Below are 25591 nucleotides of genomic sequence, written 5' to 3'. Positions count from 1 at the left end.
CATTTTGAAATCGCACACCAGACCCGCATTTAACAATCTAACGAGTTCACGCACGGTTAAATAAAAGCCAAAAATTTACCGGAATAATTTTAAAATTCTTGAAATAATTAAAAAGTAATAAAATAAAATTTTCATAATTTTTGAAGAATTCAAAAATTATAAACTGATTTTTACAATTAAAAACATTCATAAAATCATTTAAGGGTAAATAATCAATAAAATATTGATTTCTCAATTTTAAAAACTCCTAGAAATAATTAATAAAGTTATGAAGCCATAAAAATAATTTTAGAGATAATCCCCATATTTATGAAAATAAATCTTGAATATAACCACTTTTAACCATAAAACAAATAACACAACGCCACAACTAATTACACCAACGATCCTCGAACACCCATAATCACACATAATTAATAAAATATTAATAAAAATAATATTCAACTGACAGATCCCATACACATAACTTATTTAATAATTACACATTTAAATATTACAAAAATGTACGAGTCGTTATATTCTTTCCCCCTTAAAAAGATTATGTCCTCAGAATCTGATCTAATTAAACAAATGAGGATGTTTGTCAAGCATATCTGACTCTAATTCCCAAGTGGACTCTTCTACTCGAGGATTCCGCCACAGTACTTTAACTATAGGAATAGACTTATTTCTAAGAACTCGCTCTTTACGATCTAGGATCTGGATCGGCCGTTCCTCGTAGGATAAATCTGGTTGAAGATCGATTGGTTCATATTCAATAACTTGATTTGAATCAGGGATATAACGCTTCAGCATGGACACATGGAATACATTGTGGATATGTTGTAATTGTGGTGGCAATGCCAACTCATAGGCAACCTTACCAACTTTCCTCAGTATTTCAAAAGGTCCAATATATCTAGGACTTAACTTACCTTTCTGTCCAAATCTAACCAATCCTTTCCAGGGCGACACTTTTAGCAATACCAACGATCCTATTTCCATCTCCACGTCTTTTCGATGAAGGTCTGCGTTCTTTTTCTGTCTATCTTGAGCTGCTTCTAACCTTTTTCGAATTAATATAATTGCAGCCTTAGTCTGTTGAACCAATTCAGGGCCTAATAATTTCTTTTCTCCTACTTCATCCCAATAAAGAGGGGACCTACACTTACGTCCATACAGGGCTTCGTAGGGCGGCATTCTTATACTGGCATGATAACTGTTATTATAAGAGAACTCAATCAGGGGCAAGTGTTCGTCCCAATTTCCTTTAAAATCCAAAGCACAAACCCTTAACATGTCTTCTATCGTCTGAATGGTTCTTTCACTTTGGCCATCTGTCTGGGGATGGTAGGCGGTACTCATTTTCAATTTAGTCCCTAAACACTCCTGAAATTTCATCCAAAATCTGGAATTAAATCTTGGATCTCGATCAGATACGATTGAAACAGGAACTCCATGCTTGGTAACAATTTCATCCAAATATAATTTAACTAGCCTGTCCAAAGGATACTTTTCATTGATCGGGAGAAAATGTGCAGACTTGGTCAATCTATCAATAATTACCCAAATTGCATCATGGTTCGATTTCGTCTTTGGTAGTCCTACTACAAAATCCATCGCGAGTTTTCCCATTTCCACTGTGGAACATCCAACGGTTGTAACAATCCACTTGGTCTTTGATGTTCCGCCTTCACTGTCTGGCATACATGGCATTTGTTAACCCAACTTGCAATTTCCTTTTTCATTCCTGGCCACCAAAAGTGCATCTTCAAATCTTGATACATTTTAGTGCTTCCCGGGTGAATGGAAAACTTGGAATTATGAGCTTCCCGCAATATCGCATTCCTTAGTTCAGTTACATTGGGAATCCATATCCTCGAGGAAAACCTATACATACCCTTGCTATCCTTTTGTGTGCAGAGTTCTTCTCCAGTTAAACTATCTAACTCTCGATTCATCATTTCTTCCTGACACTTCTGGATCTTGTCCATCAATTCTGGCCGAAAAGTGATCTCATACAATTGTCCTTGATTTTCGTCTGTTACTCGAACCTCAATTTCCAGCTTCTCCAATTCTCTGGCGAGGTCCTCGGAAATTTTGATTGCATTCAATCTTTCCTTCCTGCTTAGGGCATCTGCCACTACGTTGGCCTTGCCTGGGTGGTAATTAATAGAACAATCGTAATCCTTAATCAGTTCTAGCCATCTCCATTGTCGCATGTTTAGATCCTTTGAGTGAATATATACTTTAAACTTTTGTGATCTGTATAAATTTCAGCATTTTTCTCCGTATAAGTAATGTCTCCATCAGCTTCAACGCGAACACGATTGCGGCTAATTCCAAATCATGCACTGGATACTTTTGCTCATGAGGCTTTAGCTGTCTGGAAGCGTAGGCAATGACTTTATCATGTTGCATTAATACACAACCCAAACCTTTCAAGGAAGCATCACTATAGATCACGAAGTTTCCTGTCTCATCTGGCAATGCTAATACTGGAGCTGTTACTAACCTCTTTTTCAATTCTTGGAAGCTTTCCTCGCACTTCTCTGTCCAATTAAACTTCTCATTCTTCCGGGTCAACTTGGTCAATGGAGTTGCAATCTTGGCGAAATCCTTTACAAATCTTCGATAATAACCTGCTAACCCAAGAAAGCTTCTGACTTCTGTTGGAGTCTTTGGTTGTTCCCATTTGGATATAGCTTCAATCTTTACGGGATCCACTTTAATGCCATCTTTTCCTACTACGTGACCTAAGAATTGAACTTCCTCCAACCAAAATTCGCACTTCGAAAACTTTGCGTACAACTGCTTCTCTCTTAGCCTTTGCAGGGAAATCTTCAAATGATTAGCATGATCTTCTCTAGTCTTCGAATAAATGAGGATGTCATCAATAAATACAATCACAAACTTATCCAAGTATTCTTTATACACCCGATTCATTAAATCCATGAAGGCAGCTGGTGCATTGGTCAATCCAAATGACATTACTAAGAACTCATAATGTCCGTATCGGGTCCTGAATGCAGTCTTTGGTATGTCTTCAGGCTTAATCTTTAACTGATGGTAGCCTGATCTCAAGTCAATCTTCGAGAAACAACACGCTCCCTTAAGTTGGTCAAACAGGTCATCTATCCTTGGCAGGGGATACTTGTTTTTAATGGTTAACTTGTTTAATTCCCGATAATCAATACATAATCTCATACTTCCATCCTTCTTCTTTACGAATAACACTGGAGCACCCCACGGGGATATACTTGGCCTAATCACGCCTTTGTCCAATAATTCCTGGAGTTGCTTAGCTAGTTCTTTCATTTCCACTGGAGCCATACGATAGGGTGCCTTTGAAACTGGTTCTGCTCCGGGAAACTAAGTCTATGGAAAACTCAATTTCACGATCTGGTGGCAATCCGGGCAATTCATTTGGAAAAACGTCTGGGAATTCCCTTACTATTAGAATCTTATCTAAATCAAGTACTTCCTTCTCCACATCCACCACATGTGCTAAGTAAGCTTCACATCCTTGTCTTAACAATTTCTTCGTCTGGAGTATCGAGAGAAATTTCTTTTCTTGCCTTTGTCCTTGATAAGTCACCTTAATATTATCCTCAGTAACCATCAACATTTTCTTCTTCTTACAATCAATGTTAGCCTTATACTGGGACAACCAATCCATTCCCAAAATCACGTCGAACTCTCCTAGCTCGAAGGGTATTAGATCAGCCGAAAAAGAGTATCCGTGGATTTCCAATTGACACTTAGGGCAAAACTGACTCACTGAAACTTTATCCTGATTGGCTACTTCTATAGTCAAAGGTTCAACCAAATCTTCTAACATTAAGTCCATCTTAACCACACAATTCTTTGATATAAAAGACTTAGATGCTCCTGAATCAAATAAAACTTTAACAGGTACGGAGTTGAGAGAGAGCGTACCTGCCACTACGTCCGAGTCCTGAGCATTGGACTTTTTTGTCATTTTGAAAGTTCTGGCTTTAGCTGTGCTGGATGCCGGTCCTTGAGATGCAGTACCTTGAGTAGCTGTCTTACAATACCGAGCAACATGTCCCACCTTCCCACAGTTGTAGTAAGTAACTGCGGGTTTCTCTATATTACATTCAGATGTGTAATGACCCTTTTGATGACATTTGAAGCACTGAACATCCCTTTTGCACGGGCCACTATGTCTCTTCCCACATACCTTACAATCTCTTACGGAATTTGATGACTGAGCTGGAGTGGAGGCAACTGAGGTGGTAGCAGGCCTAACCTGAGAAAAATTCTGTCTTCTAAATCTTTGATTTCTGTTCTGGCCAAACCTCTTCTGAAACCTCTGACCGAACCCCCCTGGATTCGTTTCACCAGTGATGCTTTCAGATTTCCGCTTTTTATCGCCCTTTTCCTTGGCAGCCAACTTCTGGTCACTTTCAATTACCAGCGCGGCCTGAACTACGGAGGAATATGTCTTGAGCTGCAAGGCTACAACCCCACTGCGAATTTCTGGCTTCAGTCCCTGCTGGAACCTCTTTGCTTTCTGAGCTTCAGTATTCACATACACAGGCACCAATCGGGCCAATTTCGTAAACTTTGCCTCATACTCAGCCACACTCTTTTCATCCTGCTTCAATTCCAAAAACTCAACTTCTAACTGGTTCTGCAAACAGTCCGAAAAATATTTTTCCAAGAACAACTCTATAAACCTGGCCCACAAGACAGGGCCTTCTCCTTCCATGGCACGGGTGGATTCCCACCAATAATTCGCTTCACCCTTGAGAAAATAGCTCGCATAGTCTGATCTAAGATTATCACTTACTTGCGTAAGGGTGAAAGCTTTCTCTATTTCCTTTAGCCAAATCCTAGCAGCAACTGGGTCCACCTCGCCCTTAAATTCTGGAGGCTTTACCGACTGAAAAGATTTAAAACTCACAGTTTGGTTCACTTTTCTTTGCTGAGGTTGCTGCTGAAGCTGCAGCTGTTGTTGTTGAATTTGTTGTTGCTGCTGCTGTATGAACTGCTGCTGTTGTTGCTGTTGTTGTAGAAATAGCTGTTGTTGCTGCTGAAATTGTTCTTGCTGCTGAGCCATTTGATTAGACTGTTGGCGCAGCAAATCTAGAAACTCACCCATAACTGGGCCCCCTTCAGAAGCTCTGCTAGAGGAATTGGGTGGGATATTCTTCTTGGGCGGCATTCTCCTGAAATATAGCAAATGATTTTTAGTTTAAAAGAATTGCCCCCGGGTAGCAACAATTTCATGTGCCAAGAGAATACTGCCGCAAAAAAAAAAATATTCCCACCCTCATTGAGTTGGGGTCCGACTGTAATGAGTGGCTAGATTTAACAAAATCAGCAACAATTGCAACAATAAAATAACAACAGTAATAACAACACGACACTAGCAGCATGCAACAACACCTATAATATAACACTAACTAAATTCACATGGTCGAACTCGTTCTGGTGGAAAACTATCTAGGAATCCTTATTGGCTACTACCAATGGTACATATACCAGGGAAAACACACTAAAGATTAGGGCAGTTCCAAAATCCTCAAAATATGCCAGGGTTACGCCTTCGAACCCTCAACTAGACTTTTAAACTTGCTCCTTTAGATGTGAGTTGCTGATTCACTCCCTATATACCAATATTACCCCTTTCCGACTCTACTCCTAACCTAAATCAGGGACTCAAACCTGTAGCTCTGATACCAACCTGTAACGGCCTCAACCCCGGGTTAGGAGTTGACGTCACTAACAAAATGAAACTATAATTATAAGACAACTACTTACTTTATTTCAATATAAACAACTCTTCCATAAGACCTTTTCCAGGTTCAAGTATAACTTAGGTTACACACTTATTACAAACCATCTTATTAAAAACAACCTGCCATCTGTGACTATTATTCTATAGCAACTCACAGACCACACTTCCCAGACACAACCTATTCAGAGGAGCTCGACACAGGAGGAGTTGGAAACTGGCCCTTAGCAAAACAGCAACATCCCCTAAGCATCTGCAATGCGAAAATATACAAACACATTTGCAAGAGTGAGCGATCAACCGCTCAGCAGTACCACTATATGATTACTAACTAAAACAGTTTATAATAAACAATTGTAGGAACAGAAATTACAACTTGATAGTGGAAAACTAGTAAAACAAGTGTAAATAGATAAAAACTGATAAACTGTTGAAACTGGATCTTTAATAGCTAGCATGCTCTCTAAACATTTTATTAATAGTGCTGTGTAAATAGCAGGATTAAATTTAGCATGCTACTTACATTTCCAAATCATTTGTCCCATCGCAGGACCTATAAAACTAATTGTTCCTTTACGGAAACCATAAAACTTGTCCCTTTCCGGGAACCTCAAAATCGCTTGCTCAGATATACATGCATTGGATGATTCCTGGTGAGACAGCTGATCAGGCTATCATATGAAACTTGTTCCGGAACTCAGAGACTAGCTAGGTCTCTGTCACGCTGGGCTGGTGGTTATAATAGGGTGCGCAACCACTTCGCCTCTTACGCTAACTTCCAGGCCGTTACGGGCCTTCTGCGCACACTCATCCAATTATCTGATCATTTTTATCCAGTTTTCCAATTCACTTACCTATCTCTTGTTAAAACAATTATAATACAGCACATTTTCCCAAAACATTTCCATTTTATTCAAAGCTTAGAGATAGGTATTTTCAGAAGTTACTTTTTCCCCAAAACACAAGTTAATAAAATAATTTGAAACCCAGGGAATACGTAACTTAAATCATTCTGTTCCAGTACGAGAATAAGACAACATTATATTCATATATACTGAACCACAAAGATATGATCAGGGGTACTTGCCTTAATACGCTTTAACACTAATTTCTGACTGGCTTTGCACTGACCGGGATGCTAAGGATTTCAACTGGAATCTACAGGAACCAAAATACCCTAAATTAGACGTCCGAATAAGCTTGACTATCCTTGCTAACAATCTACCCATATGTTAACAAACCCAACTCGTAACATTTTCAATATAATAATACACGTATCAATTAGGGTTCACGTCTTCAAAAGCCGGTTCAGTGCTCGTGTTCGTAATATAGGTATATTTGTCCTTTTACGAAATTAGGGTTATCGGTTTCGAAAAGTATTCCATCGCAACACATAATCAGGTTTTGTACAAAATAGTTACATATAATCGATCGACGTTCCGATAGCCATTGGGTACGGCCTCGTATTTCCGTAATTTAATTTTCCGAAAATCGGGCAGCACCCCTTTATTTATCGGACTACCCGTCGAACATTCCGACGTCCAAACAAACACAACTACAATCAATCACAATTTAAACCCAACCACCGATTTCAGTCATCAATATCAGTCCAAAATTCTCAGTTACCAATTAAATATAATTATTAATTATTAGCCGTGTTTTTATGGTTTAATAGTATTTTATTCGCAATTCGCACCTTAGATCGTATTTTGTATTTTAAATTGTAGGACTCAGATCGAATCATCATAGTCCACCGTCGGCTCGCCGAAGCTCATCGCCGACGGCGATAAAATTTACGGGTTCCCGTTTATACCGGGTATCCTACGTAAATTCCATCGATTAATCTATAATCCTCGCATATAAATTATTTATTTCACGAAATCAATCAAATAATCTTTCCTGCAAAGAAGAAAAAAAAAATAAAATAAAATTTTTAATCAGAATAATTCGAACCAAGGCAACACAGGGCAACACACTCGCGTGCTAAGCACGCGCCACCACAACAGAAACGGGGAAGAACACGGCCAGAACATGCCAGAAAATATCACACAACACACACACTCTGACAGCCTGAAACACACACGATTTCACACACACAGAAACGTATACATACAGCAAGTATGTATATACATAAACATGAAGCAATCGGTGAATCAATAGAAAGGAGGGCGACGATCTCGCCGGAAAACAGAACGGCGCGGTGACTTACCGGAAGCAAGCAGCGAGAGGAAGAAAATAAATCGAGGAGAACAAAGAACGAAAGGGATTAAGGGAGGAAAGAAATTCAGAAGAGAAGAGATTAGAGACGGAGTGAAATCGAGAGGCGAGAGAGACAAGAAGCTGATGTTTAGAAAGAGAGGAACTAGGGATTAACTGGGAAAGGGAATGAAATCGGGTTTATTTACCCGGTTTCTTTTCCTTAATACCGCAACTGACACACCGATCTATTTAATCACGATACACTTCCCGAACAGAACGAATTGAAATAGTCTTAAAATAAACCTCAAAATTCCAACAATATTTAAAATTGATAATACACAACATTTTTATAATTTTTTTTTTATCATTTTGAAATCGCACACCAGACCCGCATTTAACAATCTAACGAGTTCACGCACGGTTAAATAAAAGCCAAAAATTTACCGGAATAATTTTAAAATTCTTGAAATAATTAAAAAGTAATAAAATAAAATTTTCATAATTTTTGAAGAATTCAAAAATTATAAACTGATTTTTTTACAATTAAAAATATTCATAAAATCATTTAAGGGTAAATAATCAATAAAATATTGATTTCTCAATTTTAAAAACTCCTAGAAATAATTAATAAAGTTATGAAGCCATAAAAATAATTTTAGAGATAATCCCCATATTTATGAAAATAAATCTTGAATATAACCACTTTTAACCATAAAACAAATAACACAACGCCACAACTAATTACACCAACGATCCTCGAACACCCATAATCACACATAATTAATAAAATATTAATAAAAATAATATTCAACTGACAGATCCCATACACATAACTTATTTAATAATTACACATTTAAATTTTACAAAAATGTACGAGTCGTTATATATAGCACTAGTATTGTCACACATAATATGAATTTTGTGTAACATTAGGCCATAATCCATCAGCTGATTTCTAATCCAAAGCACTTGAGCACAACAACTTCCTATAGCTATGTATTCAGCTTCAGCTGTAGAAGTTGATACAGATTGTTATTCCTTGCTGTACCTGGATACAAGTCTTTGTCCAAGAAATTGACAGCTTCCACTGGTACTCTTCCTGTCAAGCCTACATCCAGCAAAATATGAATCTGTGTAACCAACAGCTTCAAAACTAGTTTCATTAGGATACCACAATCCTAGGTTAGGAGTCCCCTTCAAGTATCTGAAAATCCTCTTCACAACCATCAAATGTGATTCTTTAGGATTGGCTTGAAATCTTGCACACAGACATGTTGCAAACATAATGTCTGGTCTACTAGCAGTTAAGTATAGTAAATATCCAATCATTCCTCTATAGCCAGGTATGTCTACACTTTTTTCTTTCTTATCCTCATCCAACTTGGTAGCTGTAGACATTGGTATAGATGCAGGTGAGCAGTCAACCATTCCAAACTTCTTCAATAAATTCTTAATATATCTAGTTTAACTGATGAAGATGCCATCACTTCCTTGACTAATTTGAAGGTCGAGGAAGTAACTGAGCTCTCCCATCATGCTCGTCTCATATTCACTATGCATGAGTTTTGAAAATCTTTGACATAACCTCTCAATAGTAGAACCAAAAATGATATCATCCGCATAGATTTGAACTAAAATAATATCATCGCCATGCTTCTTGTAGAATAGAGTCTTACCAATAGTTCCTCTAGTAAATCCATGTTTGATCAAGAATTTTGATAGTGTGTCATACCGTGCTCTAGATGTTTGCTTTAAACCATAGAGAGCTTTCAACAATTAATAAACAAAGTTCGGAAATTCTGGATCTTCAAATCCAGGTGGCTGTTGCACATAGACATCTTCTTCCAATTCACCACTGAGGAATGCACTCTTCACATCCATTTGATACACCTTAAAATTTGAGTGTGCAGCAAATGCAAGGAATATTCGTATTGTTTTCAGTATATCCTTAACATATGTAACACCCCCAAATCCGGGGTCAGGGATTCGGGTTGTCACGAGTTCCATTTCCCTTATCCATACTTAATCTTAACAGTCAACCAATTACTGATACTAAGACCCCATAATATACACACACACACACCATAAGTTATAGTCTCAGAGATGAATACCAAAATAACACAAGTCATTTTATCCCACAATTAAAAACCATTTCACCTTAAAAAGGGTTTCTGAATAAATTTACATATTATTTGCCATTATTACAATTCATAAATATACATAAGTCTGGTACACCAAAAGTTGAAAGCCTAGCCTATTGGTAGTTCCTACCTCTGCTACAACGGCATCAATGCCTATAGGAAACTGCGGAACGTTTTCTATCCGCTAACGAATTGGGAGATTGATCATGTTCATCTTGTCTATCTGTTGTTGTGTGATGAAAGAAGAAAACAAGGGTGAGCAACAATCCCACGGAAATAATATGTATAATAATTTACAATATATGAACATTCTCATAGTACTCATGAAAGTCTTGGTCAAGCAGATATGAACCAAGTTTGATCTCTTAATGCGACCAAGTCACAAAATATTTAGTATATATGTATATATACTTTTCAAGATCTTTGAAATCCTCTGCCATGTATAACATACACAGAGTTCCAGTTTATAACTGTATAAAAATATCGTTGCAAGGTGATCTCATATATCTAACCTTGTCTCAACGTTTTTCAGAAAATCTTTGTCATGCATAAGATAATCATTAACTTGATATAAGTTGAAAAGATAAAGTTACAAGATACTCCAATATACTTATATCTTTTCCGAATACTACTTGAACTACCACCGTTCAAGGTATAATCAGTTTTCGAAGGTTCATCACATAGATGAGACTACAAGATAAGATTTGAATAGATTCAATCTTTAAAATATCATTCAAAAGAAATGAAGTTACGAGATACTATATATATCTCTCGTACATTTCCTGAAAATCTCTGTCATATAAAGTATGAACAGAGTTGTAATATCCAATGAATTTGGAAAGAAAAGAATTTTGGCATAAACCTGATATCTTGCTGATTAGGCAAAGATACCAATAAGTAACCTTTTCTACTAGTAGATGGATGAATCCCCCACCGGTCATCACCCTGGCCGCATTAGGACCTTGTGCTGGACCGCCACCCGGCCTCTTAAGCGTTGATGGACTGCCACGCAGCCACTTACACTTTGATAGACCGTATCCCGGCCTGTCTCTTATGCCGACTCAATTAGATGGGCTTACTTCCCGAACATTGGGCAAGCAATCAAATTGTTTTCTCAAAACAGCAACCTCGTTGCGAATGTAAAATACAACACAGAGCCGGATCCCTCAGATTTTGAGCGAGTATTTAAATCCCCTTCAAAAGGAGGATCTTAAATATAAAAGAATGAGTTTTGGGATCCGCCCTAACTTTTAGAAATCATTTTGAAGACTCGAAAACATTTTTAAGAATGTTTGGAGTACTGCTGATTTATTAAAATAAATCAGTCCCGATATATTAGAAATATCTGAATATTATTATTTAAATAATATTCTCATAAAGATAATCCTTATAAAAATAATCGAAGTAGAAGTTTTAAAACTTATACTTGAAATGAATAATAATTAACCAAAGATATACTTATACGAAAGTACGATCTTTATTTGAATAATCGAAAATAAGTTTAATTATCGAAACATTATTCTTTAATAAAATAAAGAATATTATTAAATAATAAGTGGAGTCATAATACCTCGAATGAATATTATAAATAATATTCATTAAATAAAATAAACAGAGTCATACATCCTCAAATGAATATCCAATTAATAATCATTAAATAAAATAAACAGAGTCATAAGTCCTCGAATGAATATTCAAATAATATTCATTAAATAAAATAAAGTTATCGAATAAACCTTATTCGATCAATAGTTTTGAAAACTATATCCATATATATATAAATATATATATATATAATATACTCGGGAGCATCGACTCCCGGTTTAGAAAATGTTCGCCTTTGGGTCCCCTATACTAAGGGTATACGCAACTACTGCTTATCTCTAGCATAGGTATTATGCAACTAATAAGCATTTGAACCAACAGATATATAAATCAAGAATAAGAAACAGGCATGCATATATACCATATCACATGCTCCAATATATCGCAAGAATTTTCTAATAACAAATATGCATTTATCACAAGATCATGCATATACACATATACATCACAATAACAGTTTATACGGGTAGAAAACTTGCCTGAGTGTTCCCGGATAGACTTAAGATTAGAGTGGGTCCGATAACCTATGAACAACAACATAAGTCGGAATTAAAACCCGGTCGCTTAAGAAACTAGACTTTAACCAATTGAACCCTAACGTTCGCTTATGGTCACTTCTACGCTTAACGAATCACATAAGTCGTTCGACTACCCTCGGCTTCACCATTTTTAATAAATTAACCATTAAGAATTTTAAGGTGATTCTTTCACGAGTAACCTACCAACTGCCTAATACACTTTACATAATTGTTTCATACTCCAATTAGTCAATTAAGGGCCTTAACCAAGGTTTCAAAGTAAGGCGAGGGGTAAAGGTTCGTTCGCGAAACGCCGTTACTTAAAACGGTCGTTTCTCCTAAACCGTACATCGGATTCAAGCAAATCACATATCAAAACGAAGCTTGAAACATAACCTATCTAAGAATGGAAGTGGTTAGTTTATAGAAGTGGGTTTTCGGGTCCAACAGTTAATCACAAAACAGTTTATAGAAAATCGGGCATTACGACGGCTATAACCTAACGATTTCCAAAGTTTAAACTACACCAAATCATCACCAATTCAACAACAATCCAATATCCATCAACATCAAACTAAACCCATTCATCTAAGAACTATTATCATCCAAACAAACCAAACTTAAAACTAAGGGTTCAAGAGTTTATACCTTCCTTGGAGAGTGGGTAGTCACTAACAAGCCTCTAGGAATCTTGATCTATGCTTAATCAACCTTAAGCTTTCATGAAAATCAAGAAAATAAAAGTAAGTTACTATTCACTACTATCCATCATCATCTTTGATGAGTGGATTAGCTAAGCAAACCATGGAATCTTGTGGTATAACTAAGTTATGAAATATAGGATCCAAGGAAACAAACCTTGTAATTTTCCATGGCCTAGAACTTGAGCTTTGAAAATCTATTTCTTCATTTCTTGAAAAGGCCGAATGGAAGAAGAAAGAAATGGGGGAGAGCTTTTGCTTGCTTGTCTTTCCTTGATATTTGTGCAAAGAATGCATGGTTGTGGTTAATTATTGGCTAAATATCTTGTTTTCACTTGCTTATGTCATTGCTTGCATCACTACTTTGCCACATGTCTCATTCTTATGGTGTGATGATGTCACCTTGCTTCTAACCACATGTTTTAGCTTATCTTAGAAGCTTCCTTCTCATGTTACTTGCATGTGCTTGCCCCTTGGACGTTTATTTGTTTTACGGTTCTCTTAACTCTCGTTCATCGTTTGAGGGATCATATCCGGGATATTATTACTTGGGCTTCCCTAACCCTCTCTTAATATTTTATAGTCCTTTAATGATTCTTGCTTATAATCCTTGAATTTAAATGCTTTTAATCATGTTACCTTGTACTCAGTTATTTCGGTATCTGGTGGATTTTCAGGAAAAATCAAAGTGTTTGAATTTGGATTCTTACGATCTTTACATACACTCATATACGTTATGGAGTACTAATAAGATCTCAGAATATCAATAAAAGAATTCCTACATAGTGTGGCATGAAAAATTTCCTTAATCAGCATAATCAGTAAAATCACTATTCATAAGGGTTACAAAAAGTCCAAAATTTTTGGGGTTATTACAACATATTTGGTTTGACTGATAAAGATACCATCACTTCTCTGATTGACTTGAAGTCTAAGGAAGTAACACAGTTCCCCGTCATACTCATTTCATATTCACTTTGCATGAGCTTGGAGAATCTTTGGAAAAACTTCTCATTAGTAGAACCAAAGATGATGTCATCTACATAAATCTGAACTAGGATCATATCTTCACCATGTTTCTTGTAGAAGAGACTCTTATCTATGGTTCCTCTTGTAAAACCATGCTTTAGAAGGAAGTCAGATAGTGTGTCATACCAAGCTCTAGGTGCATGTTTTAGTCCATATAGAGCCTTGAGTAACTTGAATATAAAATTTGGAAATTTTGGATCTTCAAAGCCAGGTGGCTGTTGCACATAAACTTCTTCTTTTAGCTCACCATTCAAAAAGGCACTTTTGACATCCATTTGATAAACTTTGAAGTTTGAATGTGCAGCAACTGCTAGGAAAATTCTTATGGCTTCAAGTCTTGCCACTGGAGCAAAAGTTTCATCATAATCAATTCCTTCTTCTTGTGAGTAGCCTTTTGCAACCAGCCTTGCTTTGTTCCGGGTAACTATACCATTTTCATCTATCTTGTTCCTGAACACCTATTTTGTTCCAATGATGCTTCTATTCTTTGGTGCAGGAACTAATTTCCAGACTTTGCTCCTTTCAAACTGATTCAGTTCTTCCTGCATGGCAGATATCCAGTCAGGATCCAGAAGAGCTTCATCAATTTTCTTAGGTTTAACTTGAGACAGGAAACATGTATGTAGGCACTCATTAGTAGTTGCACCTCTAGTTCTCACACCAGCAGTAGGATCACCAATAATTGCATCTCTAGTGTGACTATTATCCCACTTTCTTGTATGAGATTGTTGAATTGCGCCTTCATTGTTTTCTTCATTATTGGTATGACTGCTAGATCCTTCTTCTTCTCTTTCTCCCCCTGAGTTTGTGCTCTCAAATTCAGGTGTTTGAGATGAGTTTCTATTTTCATGATTTTCTTGCTGAGTTATCTCTTCATTTAAAGTCTGTTGTGCATAAATTTCATCTTCTCCATCAGAGTCACTATCAATGATGAGGTTTTCAAATGCGAGAGCTTCAGCTTCATTATCAACAAGGCATCTCAGACCTGGACATTTTTCATCATCAAGGTCACATATGTGCTCTCCATAATCTTCCTTTGATCAATCACATAAACTTTGTAGGCTTTTCTTTCCAGTGAATATCCCAGAAAAATTGCTTCAAAAACCTTTGAGTCAGATCTTCCCACATATTCAGAGTTGTCTTTCAAAATGTAACACTTGCTTCCAAACACATTACTGTAGGCTTTCTCTTGGACATGATTGAGTAGGGTGACTTGTCATGTGCCTTGTTGATGAGATATCTATTCTGAGTGTAATATGCAGTGTTAACAGCCTCTTCCCAAAAACTTGTTGGCAACTTGGCATCTTGCAGCATTGTCCTGACAGCTTCAACCAATGTTCTATTCTTTCTCTCAACTACTCCATTTTGTTGAGGTGTCCTGGCAGCTGAGAATTCTTGAACAATGCCTTTGTCTTTGCAGAATTCGCTTAGTGTAGCATTTCTGAATTCTGTTCCATTGTCACTTCTCAATCTTTTCACACAGTTATAATCTTCAGCCTGTTTTTCTAACTTCTTGATGTGCTCAATTATAATGTGTGGAGTTTCATCTTTAAAGTACATGAACTCTACCCAAGTATATCTTGAGAAGTCATCCACCATCATAAGTGCATATTTGTTCCTTGAAATTGATAAGACATTCACTGGCCCAAAAAAGTCCCAATGGATAAGTTGCAAGGGTGCACATATGGAATTCACAGTTTTTGACTTGTGATAAAATCTTTTCATTTTTCCTTTCTGACAAGCTTCACAAACTTCAGTTTGAGTAAATTCCAATTTGAGCATGTCTCTTACTAACTCCTTTTTGACTTAGATGTTAATTGCCTTGAAATTCAAGTGAGACAACTTCTTATGCCATAGTTTGCTTTGTTCTTCTGATGCCTTGGTGTAAAAGCAGCAGATACCATCCTTATTTGTTGAGTCCAAGTCTGCAACAAACAGGCTTTCTTTCCTTGCTCCTTTCAGAGCAACTTTACCAGTTTTCTTGCTGGTAAAAGTACATTCTTCTCTGTTGAATAGAACTTCAAAATCTTTGTCTACAAATTGACTAACACTAAGAAGATTCACTTCAAGACCACCTACTACTGCTACATCATCAATGACAACATTTTCAGAAAAAATCTTGCCATATCCCATTGTGAATCCTTTGTTGTTGTCTCCAAAGGTCACCAATGGGCCATCTCTCTCCTTAAACTGTGATAGCAGGGCCTTATCACCTATTATATGTCTGGAACATCCACTGTCAATGATCCATATGACTTTCTTCACTTTGCCCTGCACACAATGAGATTTAGTTGTGTTTAGTAACCCAAACAGTGTTGGGTACTTTCTTCTTGTTAACTGATATGGCAGAAGTAGAGTGAGTTATTTTAGATAAAATAAAATTCAGTGATTGTTGTGCATTATCCCTTTCTAATGTAGACTCATTTTTTGATTCTTTAAGGTCTATTCTCAGTTTGTGGCAACTCTTCATCACTTTCAAGTTGTAAGAGATACAATCAAACTTATCACAGAATGAGTAGGGATCATTTAAATCTGTTGTATTGTATTTGCAAGATTCTTCAGTTGGCTTACTAGCCACCTTTTTACAAAGGTGAGTTAGATGATTGGCAGAGCCACATCTTTTACATTTCTTTCCAGGAGTATCCGTAATATAAGCTAGATTATTGCTTTTGTTTATCCCTATTTTCTCATTTCTATTCTTCTTCCTCCTTCTTGTATCTTCAATTTTTATACCTTTGACATGAGTCTTGATACTTTGGTTGTCCATAAGATTTTCTTCAGTCATAGAAGATTGAGTTGAGTTTGCATTTTTCTTTTCATCGTCCTCATCTGCAATTTCTTACTTGATGATCAATTCTTCTTCACTAAAATCAACTTCACAAGTTTTGAACATAGGTGACCCAACCTTTTTCAGTATTGCTGGAACATTTTCATTCTCTGTTGCTTTTCCTTTGTCCCTTATGTTCTTCTTTTTGTTGTTCAAGTCATCGTAATCAAAACCAATAGCAATGTTTGCACATAGTTTGTTTTTCTCATGGTATTGACCAACCAATTCAGACGCAATCTTGAAGGATTTCAACTTTACTTCATTTATCTCCAGTTTTTCCCTTAGCACAACCTCAATTTCATTTGCACACTTGAGCTTGTTCTTCAAATAACCATTTTCTTATTTCAGGGCTTCAAGCTCCACTGTCAACAATTTAGTTCCTTGTTTTTCATTCTCAAGCTTCTCATTCAACTTTGTTAATCTGCTGACTTCTTCATTAGCAGCCACCATGCTTGTGTGGATATGAAACATTTTTGTGCTCATCTTCTCAACAGTTTCCTTATGTTGATTCACATTTAAATCAAAGGATGTAAGAGTTAGTACCTGTGATTTAGATGAGGATGATTCTCCTTGCTCCAAGGGCATGAGTGCATAGATTCCTGGTTCTTCATCTTCATCATTTTCAGAGTCATCCCAACCTTTACCTTCTGCAATATAAGCTTTGCTTTGTTGTTTCTTCAGAAGAGCTTCATACTTTGCTTCAAGTTCAATATAAGCTTTATCTTTCTTTGCCTTCTTGGGTTTCCTGCATTCTATATCAAAGTGGCCTAGTTCATCACAATTGAAACACCTTATCTTAGATCTGTCAACAGATCCAGTTTTGTAGCCATTCTTGCCATCAGAATTATACTTCCCATTTTCCTTCCAGCTGCTGTCTTTGTTGAAGAACTGTCCTTTGTTCTTGAAGTATCTTGGCTTCTTTACTCTAATATTAGAGAATTTCCTAGCCAAGTAGGCCATTGACTGATCTAACTCATCCAGTTCTTCAAGAGTATAGAACTCATCTTTTTCCAATTCCAGAATGACTTGTTCCTGTGAATCATTTGTTCTTTGCTCACTTGTTGAGATAACTGGAGTTTGAGATCTTGGTTCATCATTGGATGTTTGACTTTCATTTACTATTAAAGCACTTGAGCCGTCCATAACATGTCCTTGACCAGATCTCAATGATTGTTTTTGAATCATTTCTAGTGCATATGTTTTGAGAATTCCAAATAGAACTTCAAGTGTTATTTTGCTCAAATCTCTCCCCTCCCTGATTGCTGAGATTTTCTGTTCCAAATGATCAGGAAGAGTGAGCAAGAACTTTAGATTCACTTCCTCAGCTTCATAGTATTTATCATGAAGTTTTAAGTCATTTATAAGCTTGTTGAATCTTTCAAACACATTAGTAATGCTTTCCTTTGGCTTACCCATGAAACCCTCATACTGTGAAATCGGTATTCTCCTTTGATTTGATCTAACTTCCTCAGTTCCCTCAAAGAGTATTTCAATCTTTTCCCATATTTGCTTGGCTGTGTCACAATTGACAATGTTGTTGTACATTACATTGTCAAGTGACTCAATTAACATTAGCTGCAAGCTGCTATCCAGGGAAACTTTTTCTTTTTCAGGATCAGAATACTCAGCAGGATCCTTTGGAGCATAAAGAGCTGGAATAATCCTGTCTCCATCTGTAGATTCCTCAATTTTAACTGTAGGTATGAAATGTCCATCCTTGAGGATCTGAATATAGAGTGGATTAGCCATCTTGATGAACAACATCATTTTCTTTTTCCAGAGAGTGTAGTTAGCTTTGTCAAAGGTAGGAATTTTGATGCTACTGATTTTTAGTGTATTCATTCTTCCAAGATCTTGAACCTGTTTTCTTTCAGATTTTGCTCTGATACCACTTGTTAGGTAATGAATAACACACAAAGAGGGGGGGGGGGTGAATGTGTTTTACTGTTTTTAGGCTTTTCTTGAATGTTTATGGTTTGAACAAAGTAAATTAATTCTTGTAGTAAGATGTGTTCATGCAGAATTTAGCTTGCTGAAAAATAAAGAACACAGATCTTTAAAACTCACTTAATTTTATATTAAAATTAAGACTGTTTTGCTATAAAATTTCTCGGCTCTTTGTTGATAAAGAGCTTAGCTCCTTCTTGAGAGTGTTACAAGAAATTTGATCTAAATTGTTAATACTGACTAAGGACCAGTGTTAACTTTATAGTTCAGTATGCTGTTGGTTTACACAGGGTGTAATAAGACATGTTATTAGCTTTTCTAAACTATAACTTGTCATTTCTATTTATAGAAAAGTAGATCTTCCATTTCTGGCTTAGCATATCTTTGGCATCCCGTGTTCAATTTAATCTTCCTATGTCAGTTAATCTTTACTAGTGATCTTCCACACTCTTCAAGCTGCTTTTTGTAGACTTGTCAATCTAGCTGTTGGATTGTTTGTTGATTGATTATCTTGGATATTGAACTGATTTACAACTCTGTACTTTGAGATTGTACTTCGAGATCTCCAGTTTGGGTCTATAGAACACTTGACATCTCGATAAGTATAATAACTTATCGAGATCTCTAGTATCCCATATTTGATATGGCTTGTAGATGTCTTTAGTTCTCTATAAGAGAATTTTGAGCTTTCGAGATCTCTAGTCCTTACATCTTCACTTTGACTTATCAATAACTCTTAGTTCACCAGTAGCTTTTTGATTTATCGATATCACAGAGTTCTCCAGTCAAAATTCACTTTGTCGATGTCTCTGAGTTCTCTAGTGAATTTTGATCTATCGATATCTCTGAGTTCTCTAGTGGACTTAGACTTATCGATAACTCAGAGTTCTCTAATGAATATGGACTTGTCGATAACTCTGAGTTCTCTAGTGAAGAAGTGGCTTGTCGATATCTCCAATCTTCTTATCTTCAATTTGGCTTGTCGATATCTCTGAGTTCTCTAGTAGCTTTCCTGACTTCTCGATAGGCCATTCTGGAGTTCTCGAGTGACTTCTCTATAACATTAAATCTGTGACTTGTAGAGATCTTGACTTAGAGCATTTTTCCTAAAACAGATTTATTCAACTCCAAGCTTCTTCATAATTCTTCTGAGGCATGGTCTTTTTGATCTTCTTCTAGATAGAAATTCTTAGGCTTGAACTGTTTATAGAAAAAGGCTCCAGTCCGCTCTTTTGACATTTTTACAGACTTTAAATGTTACAAGTACAAAGTACAGATTAAGATAATAATACAACTTACTTAGGGTTGGCCCCAAGTTTAGCTGATCACCAAAGATAGCAGTTCATTAATCTCATCTTTAGATCAGATTTCCATTTGGATTGCTTCATATTTTGATCAGGGATATCTTTGACATCATCACTAATATTTTACAATTGGGTATATTATGTATCGTATGAGAAATATGAATGATCTAGATGGGATTTAACCCTCCTATTTTAGGAGTGATATTATTGGCCTCTTGTGTGAGCTAGACTATGAAATACGTGGCCACGCTCAAATGTTAATTTGATATGATAGTCAACTCATTGATCAAGGAAACCTGGATTAAATATTGATGAGGATGACACATTACATGCCTCTATAATATTTGGTTAAAGGGATTATATTATATTATACATTATTCACGAAAGGTTTAATCGATCACCGATTCAATTATTATTATTTGGGAAGCAATGATGTATTACTAGATTCCGCTCATTGTTTACGATTTTAAATTAGATTCAAAATTTGTTGCCAACTTAATAATGACCTATAGGGTCACACACAAAAAATACTTGAAGGATTATTTAATTTAAAATTGGATTTAAATTATATTAAAGTAATTCGAATTATTTATAATATTAATTAATTGTGACTTAATTAATTAGATAAATATTGATATTCGAATTTACAAATATTAATTATGAAATTCAGTTGTTAAATAATTAAGTGTGACTTAATTATTATACAAATAGGAATTTTGAATTAATAATAACCCCTAATTAGTTAAGAGTTATAATTCTTTTTCTACTCTTTATATAATATCTCTTGCGTGGCTGATTCTGAAAGTTAAGACTTTTACGAAAAACCCTAGCCACCAAGAGAGAAGATGGAGAGAGTAAGAAGAAAAGATTTTGTGCTTGTACACATTCAATCGTTACGTTCAAGCATTCGTGTGGACACCGATAGAGTGTAGATCGCGAGAGCGGGATGCGTGGTGCTTGAACAAGCTTTGGATCTCCATTAGGCAACCAATTCGTAAAGCTTCTTAAGGTAAACAATCTGATCTACGAATTTAATATCTGTTTTTTGCATGGATCATGTGGTGGGTTTCGAAAATTCTGATTTTTCATGTTTTTAATTACCGTTTCCGTTGCGTTTCTGTGCTCGAAACCCAACAATATAGACCCACCAACATATCGGGTACCCAGGCACTATGGTCTAATAAACAAGGGTCCGGTCCATCCGCGACCCATAGGGTCCAGTCCATCCTGGCCCTCATCGTAACCATCCAGCCCGTAGAGTATTTTGATGTCAAATCATTTTAATTTCAAAACATCTCGATTCAGGTTTGGCATATAACCTGGAATAATAGGTATTTGCTCAAGAGATCAATCAATAATAAAGGAACAATAATGAAAGGTACGTGCATAATTAAGAGTAATTGCAGTGAAATATAAAACAGTTAACTATTTTTAATTTAGATTATGGAATAAATACTTGCAATATATTACAAGAAGGTTTGAGAATACTTTCCTCAATTGATCCGCTTTCTAACCTTTAATCACCATTCTCTGCTCGTGTATATTCTGTATCTACTCATCTCATTACTACACACAATCGGACTTTACATTCACTATCATTGTTTGGCTTTGAATGCCTTTAAATAGGAGTATCTAATATAAAAGACTATTTCAATTAACAAGATAAACTTAATCGACTTAGCTATACGTCTTGACGTCTACCTGGTCGTTTATACTCAATCATGGCATTGAAAACTGTAAACAGGTAGCATACGGGTCACATAGCATGTAATCATGTTATTCATATAACACGTTATCACATAATTCATGTAACACATAAGTATAATCGTTAAAAAGGTAGAACTCGGAACTTCTAGAATTAAAATCAGTTCAAAAATAGTATTTATCAATCAATAACCGACTCAGAATGACTCTTAAAATAAATGATCTTTTGATACAAAAGAATTAGGTCTCGAAAGTATTTTTTAATGAAAGCGGAATATTTTTCTGAGTCTAGACGCGTTCGTTTCGTATTAAAAGGATGAACGACCTATTTCTACGAATAAAATACGAATAATTCAATTAATAATAGTATGAATTAAATATTCAATACTCCATAAATATTTTTTAAATGCTCGAAATAATATTTAGGAATTATTTGGCTTAATTATAAAGAAATATATTTTATTTTAACTATTTATAAATAAAATTAATTGATTAAATGAATTAAACAATCAATTAAATCCATAAATAATTAACTAAAATAAATTATAAATAATTAAATCAAATTTGAATTTTTGAAAATAATAAAAGAAAATGATTTTTGGAATTAAAATAATTCAGTTAACTATTTAAAATAATTAACTAAATTAATTTTTGAATTTAAAAACAATTTTTAAAAATAAAATAAGTTTTTTGATTTATTTTAAAATAAAAATTCTGTAAAAACAGAATTGAATTGGGGAATTAGGTTTTTAAAGATCGAAACTGGGTTGTAATCGGGTTGGGAAATGGGTCATGGGTCGCTAAGAACACGAAGAACACTCAAGAGAAAAAACCCTTCAATTCTATATGATATTAAACTCAGAATTTGACATATAATATACCAAATCGATCAGAAAAACGTTATCTATAACATGGTATCATCAAAACACAGGAATCATGAAGTTTTGGATTTTCCGGGATATTAAAGAATTGATTCAAATTATGAAAAATAATCCGAATTTTGAAGTTGGTTCTGCACTAAATAGGATGAGTGTTTCGGAAAGGTGGTGACGAGAGTTTCGATTTGGTTACAAGAGCGTTTCAAACGAAGTCCGATAACGCCTCCAAATTTCAGTTTGATTCTCAAGAACACGAAGAACAGTTAAAAACTTAATTCGAAAATCAAACAGCCTTTTGAGCATGTTATTGAACTCGAAATTCAACATATGATATATGAAATTGAATGGAAGGAGATGTAGTACAACATAGAATCATCGAATCAGAAAAACCAATTCGTTTACAAAAATTCATATTTTTACTAAATAATTTGAATTTTTGTAAATATCATAGAAATTACTAATAAAATATGGGACATTATGGATGATTAAACTCGATTCTACACGTCGATAGCTTCGATTTGACTACTTGTACGTCGAAATCTGACTTCGGTAACACCTCCAAATCTTGGTTTGATTATGAAGAACACGAAGAACACTCATCGGTTTCTCTCGTAATTATGAAATTTTACTGTATAAAATGTTTTTCTTTACAAAATAAAATACGGTAAATGTTATTTATATTTACGGAATATTAGGACCCCGTTGGATCATATCGGATCGGAAAATAGGTTACTTAGCCGCTAAGTAACTACAAAAACGATACAATTTGATATCAGATTTGGAAAATTATCAAAACCGGACTTCTTATAAAACACCCTACGTGAAAATAATGTAAAAATATCCCGTCTTTCGAGGATACGGGTTTTATTGATCTACCGAAATGACTATTGTATTGAAAATTTTGCACCGGGACTCGTAGGGGTCAAACCGTATTCTGGATTAAAAAAGTCATAACATGGAAAATGTTCAGAATAATCAGATTAGGTTAGGAAGGAGTTTTCCGAAGAGTTTCGGTTTGTAAAAACGCAAAAACGGTTGAAGTTTGACGATTCCCGATTTTATAAAATAGTTTTATAATTACTTAGAAAATAATTATTAATCCATAAATCTTTATTAAAATCATATAATAACCTAAAAATTACTAGAAGAATACCAAAATTATCTATATTTTATTCTGGACAATTAAAAATTAAAATATCCCAATTTTATCATATATAAACATCCAAATATCAATTCCAATTATCAAATAATTCTCCAAAATTCACGTAAAATCACATAACAATTATTTATTGATACAAATAATTGCACGATATTTCCTGAATATTACATCAACCTTATATGACCCTTCCCAATTTGGGGTGAGCTTTCCTTTCTGCGCTACTCCAGAAGCTTCCACCATCCTTAGGACCAAATCCCCCTGCTTGAAAAACTTTTCCTTCACCCTCGGGTTGTAGTAAAAGGAAGCTTTTTTCTGATATTCCATGATTTTTGCATGCGCTACATCTCGTACTTCGTCTATCAAGTCCAGTGCTAACTTTTTCCCTTCTTCATTTTCCTCAGCATTGTATGCTTGGATTCTGGGAGACGAGTGTGATATTTCCACAGGAACAATTGCTTCTGCTCCATATGCTAGCATGAATGGTGTTGTTCCTGTAGTAACTCTACATGTAGTTCTGTAAGCCCAAAGTATTGGCAGTATATCATCCACCCAATTATTTATGGATTTTTCAATCCTCTTTTTTAACCCATCTAGAATGATACAATTTGCAACCCCTGCTTGTCCATTGGCTTGAGCGTGAGCAACAGAGGTGAATCTTAAGTCAATTTCTTTCTCTTCACAATACTTTCTGAACTCTTCATTATTGAATTGTGTTCCATTGTCGGTTACCAAGATTCGGGGAATTCCATATCTACACATGATATTCTCCTACAGGAACTGTGTGACTTGTTTAGTCGTAATTTTAGCCAAGGGCTTGGCTTCAATCCATTTGGTAAAGTAGTCAATCGCCACAACCAAAAATTTCCTTTGAGCAGAAGCCATTGGGAAAGGCTCGAGAATATCCATTCCCCACGTAGCAAATTAGATTGGGGAGTTTATAGAAGTCAGCATTTCAGGGGGTTGCCTTACTACAGGGGCATGTTTCTGACAATGATCACATTTTTTCATATATTCGTGGGTATCAGCCATCATTTTCTGCCAATAAAAGCCTAAATGGGTTATCTTATGTGCCAGTGCTCTGCCCTCCAAGTGTTGCCCACAAACACCTTTGTGTACTTCTTTGAGAGCCAAACGCGCCTCATCAGGTCCGTGACATCTTAAATAAGGAACTACATAAGATCTTTTGTACAAAATCCCATCGATCAAGGAATATCTTAGTGCTCGCATAACCAATTTTTGTGCTTCAGTCACATCATTCACGAGCCAACCAATTCTAATATAGGCTTTAATGGAATCTATCCATGATGTCCCATGCCCTACAGGGGATACAAGCTTAACATCAATACTTCGTGTTTTCAAACGCGGAAGTATACACTTCCTAAACTTTTCTCTATCTCCGATGAGGCGAACTTAGATAATGCATCTGCCTTAGCATTTTCCTCTCTTGGAATGTGCTCAACATGGCATTCATCGAACTGAGTCATCACGGCCCTCACTAGGCGGACATACTTGGCCATTGTTTCATCTCTTGCCTCAAACTCCCCCTTGACCAAGGATATGACAAGCTTCGAATCTCCACAGACTTTCAAGTTCTTGACCCTCAGTGTCCCTGCTAGGCCGAGGTCATCTATCAAAGTGTCATACTCAGCTTCATTATTTATGGCTGGGAAGTCTAACTTCATGGCATATTCAATCAGGAACCCATCTAGGCTTTGTAAAATATACCTTGCTCCACTCCAATTTGTTTTTGATGCTCCATCAAAATAGAGAACCCAATATTCCTTCTCTTTAGTGCCTTCTTCTTTGTCTCCTTTATTACCTTCCATTTCTTGAGGT

The 25591-nt window shown here is 35.8% G+C and overlaps 1 pseudogene; it reads right to left on the bottom strand.

The window, feature by feature from the left end:
- Positions 1 to 558: 558 nt before the first annotated feature.
- On the bottom strand, positions 559 to 24514 carry LOC141663698 (uncharacterized; annotated as a pseudogene).
- Between the last annotated feature and the right edge of the window lie 1077 nt (positions 24515 to 25591).

The sequence above is a fragment of the Apium graveolens genome, chromosome 1 (genome assembly GCF_009905375.1).
Source record: "Apium graveolens cultivar Ventura chromosome 1, ASM990537v1, whole genome shotgun sequence".
Classification (NCBI taxonomy): Eukaryota; Viridiplantae; Streptophyta; class Magnoliopsida; order Apiales; family Apiaceae; genus Apium; species Apium graveolens.
Note: the sequence above shows the minus strand (reverse complement) of the source record. Positions and strands in the feature narration are given on the sequence as shown.